Below are 7,111 nucleotides of genomic sequence, written 5' to 3' on the forward strand. Positions count from 1 at the left end.
TAGTAGTAAAGAAAAAGAAAAAGAAAAAGAAAAAGAAGAAGAGAACTTTGAGATGAAATATTAATGTAAGAATTAAACAATGATAATAACAAATGTCAAGGTTAGAGGATCCACTAATGGTATGTCAAACAAGTATAATATAAACTCTTATTATTCAATCGGAAACCACACACAAAGAAGGTTTCAATTACATTATAAATTGTTAATATGATCACATTAGTTATCTTATTTGATTAATGATAATACTTGAAAATTTCGTCAGGCATTCATGATTATAACTTATTTTAACAACAAATCAAGCTTCTTTCATAGCACAAGTGTCGGTTATATCATACAATATGGGCTATGAGAGTGTCAAGTATTTGTTGTACCAAGTGTTATACAACATAAATCTAAATTAGTCATTTAACAAGTAAAGTATTAAAGAGTGAACAAGATAACAAATACAAAACATGTTAGTATTAAACATTAAAGTCTATATTAAGTTTATATTATACTTATTCTTACACCATTAGTGTAACCTTTTCACCTTGACATAATAAACTTAGCTCAACATAATGAAAGAAAAAAAATAAACAAAATAAAAACATAAATAAGATAAGAGTTAACAAAGCAAAGGAAAGGAAATGAAAGGCATAAACTTGATATTAATGAAAGCAAAACATAAGCATTACAAAAATATAAAGAGAGAAAGCAAGAGCATGATCTTGATCTGGAAACCAAGATTCCTAAATGCTTGGCAAATGCCTCATTTTATAGGCCAAAATTGGGAACTATTGATTTGATGACTAATTGATGAGTGGGTGACCAACTCTTGACTTGGTGACAATCCTTATTTTCTCTTGTCTGCTTAAAAAATCATTGATAACGTCAAAATTGAAACCACTTGAAATATATAAAAGTTGTATAAAATTGTCTCATCTTTTTTGTGTAAAAAATTAAGATCATTTTAACTTCTAAAACTCTAGATATGGGTCAAATGCTAAACAGTGCTCGGACTGGAGGATAGATTCAGACTTCTTTGTTGTTGTTATAATTTGGACTTGAAAATGGCCTTTTTAAGTCTTGGGCTCCATATGAAAGTTGTAGGCCTATGTCTTACGTTTCCATCCATATAAAGTAGACCTAAATTTGAGATTTATAACTCTAAATATGACCCAATTATCAAATAGTGTTTTGATTTGGACTGCACTGGCATTTCTTTCCTAAGTTTGGCCATCTCTTTGTCCTTTCAATTTCAGTTTTTAAATTCATCAATCAATCCTTTCATTTATGTGATAGGCCTGTATTTAAAATAAACATTTACCATAAATTAAAGGTATCTTATGTTATTAGATATGTTATTATAAAATATGTTTTAGTTAAGGAATTATTGATACTTCAAGTGCAAAATAATGATATAAAATCTTGATAAAAAATAAACTTTTAAGTACTAATCAGTGTGCTTGACAATCATGAATGTCAGGAATTAGTCATCATTTAGAGACTTTAAATTTGTAATATCAATTTTTGGATGATGAGAAATCAATTAAATTCTGACATTTAGTGATAATAATTTAGCTTGGAATTAATGAATGATGCAGTTCTATATATATATATATATGTGTGTGTGTGAGAGAGAGAGAGAGAGAGAGAGAGATCCATTAAATAAGTTGTTTATATTTTATGTAATATCATATTCATCTTAATCTCACATAAAGTAGTGGATGTCTGTTACCCATATTTTATGGAGTTTTCAAAATGATATCCTGGATATATTATGATTTTATGTAATATTTAGAAGAACACTTTTAATTAAGTAATCATGTCATTTTACAAATTTAATATTTTATCTATATTGTTAAAACTTTATTCTTTGACCTTATCTCTATTATTAAACTCAAGATGTTTGGCAAGATTTTACCATGTCTTTATAAAACTTGATCATATTAATTGTTTTGATCATTCTTTATTATGGATGTTTAATAGTTGATGGAAGTCAATAAGACTTATGATAAATGATTAACACTAATGTGTTGCACCCAAAAGGTATATTATGATTGTTGATGACTTGATACCACTCTAGTTCAGAGTGACCTTGTTGAAATTATTGCAGAACATATATATATATATATATATATATATATATATACATATATATATATATATATAATTTTCAATGTATATTGAAATGATTTATAAAATTATGGTTGTTACATTTTGCTTACCGCTTTAAAATATAAAAGAAACATAATTAAGGATAAAAGCTCACCATTCATAAAAAGATATAAAACTTAATGATGTGTAAAAAAGCCAAATCAAAACTTTCAATTTTATTTCAATATAGGATACATAATGCATGGATGAATATTTAATATATATGTGGACCTTAAAAAAACTCATAATAAGTGAATACATAATTTGTATTTGTTAAGATTGCAAATAGACACCAAAAAAGATTAAATTGGCACTTTGCACAACAAAATTAGTGCAACATGCGAGCTTTAGATAGAAATATTATTACCCAAATCTACTTTTAACCCAATTTATATTATCTAATTCCCACCACCAGATTCATGGCTTGAGGTTCAAGTATTTAGTTTTACAGTTTAGAACTTATAATAATAATAGTAGTAGTAAAGGCATGAAGCATTTAAATATGAAATAATATAGGATTATATGCATAAAATATGAAATTCAATGGGATGATGAATAATATATAACTCATTTGAAGAAATAAAAAATAAACCAACCAATACTCTTATTTCCAAATTACTAATATGGTTATTAAAATCATGAATATTAACATTCAAATCCCAGATCCAATTACTACTATTAGGTCTTTCTACTATTATTCTTAAAAGATGAAAAAAAGTTTTATTTGGATCCTTATTTACCAAAATTCTTACTTTTAGATTTAGATTTAAGGAACAAATAATCATTGAGTTATTTTTCAGATAACACACACTAACTAGACATATCTCGTATATAATAACAATTTAAATGCTATATTCTTTTGTTTTTTTTTTTTATAAATTCTCTAAAATTATACTAACACCACAATATGCTTATAAACTTAATGAAAAAATAAGATAAGAGACAAAAATCTGTGCAACAAGGGTCCTAATTCAATACCTGATAAAGGAAAAGAGTGAAAAAGAAATTAGAGTAATTAGTATCTCAAATTTTCATACTTAAACCTTTCCAAAGGAAAAAATTTGAAAAGAAGAGTCAAGCTTGATGTTTGGGCTCCAAGAACAATCAACACTAAGAAAGCAAAGATGAAAATTATCTTTACATTTTTTTATTTCTCATAAAGATGGTATTTATCTTGCATATTGAAAACTTATTGAGTACTTAAGTTTCTTGATAGATGAATGTTTCTTTTTTAAAGATCTTATATGGCTTCACAAGGTTAATTTAAGTTATATAGCCTCATTTTGCTATAACGGTATGAGCTTTTTTGCTTGGTATTTGAAAGATAAAATTGTTAAGCTTTCAAGTGAGATGTAATAAGTTGGATAACATTAGCACGATTACACCTAAAAAAAAAGAAAAAGAAAAAAAAGGTTATATATATCTTTATATAAGCATGACATGTCAGTCAAAATATAAATAAAAATTCCATGGCATTCCTCAAATTACCATCATGCTTGCAAATTTCATATGCTTATCATGTTTCTAAAAGAAAGTAAAAGTACAAGTGGTATTTATAAGACAAGATCTTAGTAATATTACATCATTTTAAAATTTAAATAGCTAAATAGCAAATCTAATATAAATGGCAAAAAAATATAAAAAAATGAAATTAATACTTTTTTTTAATAATAATATCATTTATATACTTGATATATTATTAAAATTAATTACACAATTTATTTATTTTTTATATATTAACTCGTGTTATTTTATATTTTTAGTTTAATCTAAGCTACAAACCAAATAAAATGCCAATGGCTTCACCCAACATAAGGTTTGATCATGTAATGTTAGATATAGGTGTTGTTCACTTGGTTGGTTAGGAGCTTAGTTGAAGCAATTACATCATTTTTAAAATCTAAATAGCAAAATCTAATATAAATGACAAAAAAAATGAGATTTACAATTTATTTTTTTAATAATAATATCATGTATCTACTTGATTTATTATTAAAATTAATTACATAATTTATTTATTTATTACATATTAACTCATGCTATTTTTATTTTTTTTAGTTTGATCCAAGCTACAAACCAAATGGAATGATGATGGCTTCACCTAGCATAAGGTTTGATTGCACAAGGTTAGACATAGATGATATGATAGGACAAACTAGTTTCTATGATTTGTTTTTGATTTGGTTGGCTAAGAGCAGGATGTTGTTAAAGGAAATCTCAATTGTTATTAATAATAGCTTTTGTTAGCAATAGCTTTTGTTAGCAAGTTTGAAGCAATTTAATTTAAAAATGATCTATTTTTTTTTTAATTTAGTTTAAACCCGATCATCAAAACATGGATGACATAGTATAATCCTTATGCTCATTTCGGTATAAATACCAACTCACAACATTATGAGGGATTTGTTTTATATTAATTTGATCTCTTTAAAATCTTTCAATTTCTTGCTAATCAAAAGTCTCTCCCAGAGCTCTCCTACTATTACAACATATAACTCTCCAAGATCTATCATTTGAACTTCGACCACTCACTAATATGTCACTCATTTGTACATTGTTATCACTCTTTGCTTTTTCTCCCAAACCTTCTTATGTTTTTATCCATTATTCTTAGTTGATGGATTATTTTTTCTACAAGTCATAACATTATCTCTTAGTATCTTGATTGATCTATTGACCAATCATTTGATATGTGATACGACCAAAAGATTGATCTCTTCTCCCAAGTGTAGGAGTGTCAGAGTAATAAATAACCCAACAAGACCGGAGTCGAACCATATGAAGGTTAATTGTATAAATTATAAATAACAATAAACAACAACAATAATAATAATAATAACAGTAGTAGTACTAGTGGTAGTACTAATAATAAAGAATGTAACAAAAAAAAAGTACTAATAATAAAGAAGAAGAAGAAAAAGAAGAAGTTGATGAGAACTTTGAGATGGAAGATCAATATAAGGATTAAACAATGATAACAACAAGTGTCAAGGTTAGAGGATTCACTAATGGTATGTCAAACAAGTATAGTATAAACTCTTATTAGTCAATTGGAAACCACACACAAAGGAGGTTCCAATCAGATTATAGATTATTAACATGATTACATTAGTCATCTTATTCAATTAATGCTAATACTTGTAAATCTCGTCAAGCATTCATGATTATAACTTATGTTAACAACAAATCAAGTTCCTTTCATAACTCAGGTGTCGGTTATACCATACATTATAGGCTATGAAAGTGCCAAGCATTTGATGTACCAAGTGTTATACAACATAAATCAAGATTAGTTATTTAACAAGCAAAGTATTAAAGAGTGAACAAGATAACAAATATAAAACATGTTAGTATCAAACATTAAAGTCCATATTAAGTTTACATTATACTTATTCTCACACCATTAGTGTAACCTTTTCACCTTGACATAACTAACTTAGCTAGACATAATGAAAGAAAGCAAAATAGATAAACAAAATAAGAACATAAAAGTTAACTAAGTAAAGGAAAGAAAATGAAAGGCATAAACTTAAAATTAATGAAAGCAAAGCATAAACATTACAAAAAATACAAAAAGAGAAAGGAAGAGCATGATCTTGATCTGGAAACCAAGATGCCTAAATGCATGGCAAATGCCTCCTTTTATAGGCCAAAAATGGGAACTATTGATTTGATGACTAATTGATAAGTGGATGGCCAACTTTTGACTTGGTAACAATCCTTATCTTCCCTTGTCTTCCCAAAACGTCATTGATAACGTCAAAACTGGAGCCAGTTGCAAACATGAAAGTTGTAGGCAATTGTCTCAGCTTTCTTGTGTAAAACATTCAGCTCATTTGGACTTCTAGAACTCCAGATATGACCAAAATACCGAACAGTGCTCGGGCTGGAAGACAGATTCGGGCTTCTTTGTTGTTGCTACAATTTGGACTTGAAAATGGACTTTCTAGATCTTGGGCTCCATATGAAAGTTGTAGGCCTATGTCTTAACTTTCCATCCATATAAATTGGACCTAAATCTGAGATATATAGCTCTAGATATGACCCAATTACCGAACAGTATTCCGGTTTGGATTGCACCGACATCTCTTCTCTAAGTTTGACCATCTCTTTATCCATGCAATTTAAGTTCTTCAAGTCATCAATCAATCCTTTCATTTATGTGATAGGCCTGCATTAAAAATAGACATTTACCACAAATTATAGGTATCTTATATTATTAGATACATTATTATAAAACATATTTTAGTTAAGGAGTTATTGATACTTCAAGTGCAAAATGATAATATAAAACCATAATAAAAATGCACTTTTAAGTACTAATCACACCCCCAACCAGCTTATTACTAGTCCCTAGTAATTAAAGCGTTAAAACAATTTGCAAATTTCACAAAGCAAGGTATTCATCATTTAACTTCCATTAATCTATCCAGATAAACAAACTCCCATTAACTTTATATATCTGCTCAATACCTCTTACCAAGATATTAATAAACCTTTCTTTTGTTCTCAATGTATCAACACATAATTATGGGGCTTTTCTTGGAAGAAAACAAAATTTTTGTTCTAATGTTTAAGGTTAACTTCCTTGGGTTGAGATTTTTTTATTTATTTACTTTTTAAAAAATATATATATACATGTAACTTAAAACATAATACATCTTTAACTCATGTAACAAGTTTTTGGCTAATAACTCTCAGACTAGTTGGTCTTAGGGCATTTGGTGTTAAGATATCCCTACGAGCTTAATAACTTGAGTTGCAGATACTAATACATAGATAGTGCAATGTTTGATTCCCTTAAGCTTTTCTCCTCAACCCATGTAACAAGTATTGGGCTAACAGCTCCCAAGTTAGTTAACTTTAGGGTATTAGGTATTAAAACAACCATTTGGACTTAATTGTTTAGGTTAGGGAGACTACGAAACCAAACTTATCTACATTTTTATTATCATCATTTTTTTTCTTCTTTTTT

The sequence above is a fragment of the Populus euphratica genome, unplaced genomic scaffold (assembly GCF_000495115.2).
Source record: "Populus euphratica unplaced genomic scaffold, PopEup_1.0 scaffold279.1, whole genome shotgun sequence".
Lineage (NCBI taxonomy): Eukaryota > Viridiplantae > Streptophyta > Magnoliopsida > Malpighiales > Salicaceae > Populus > Populus euphratica.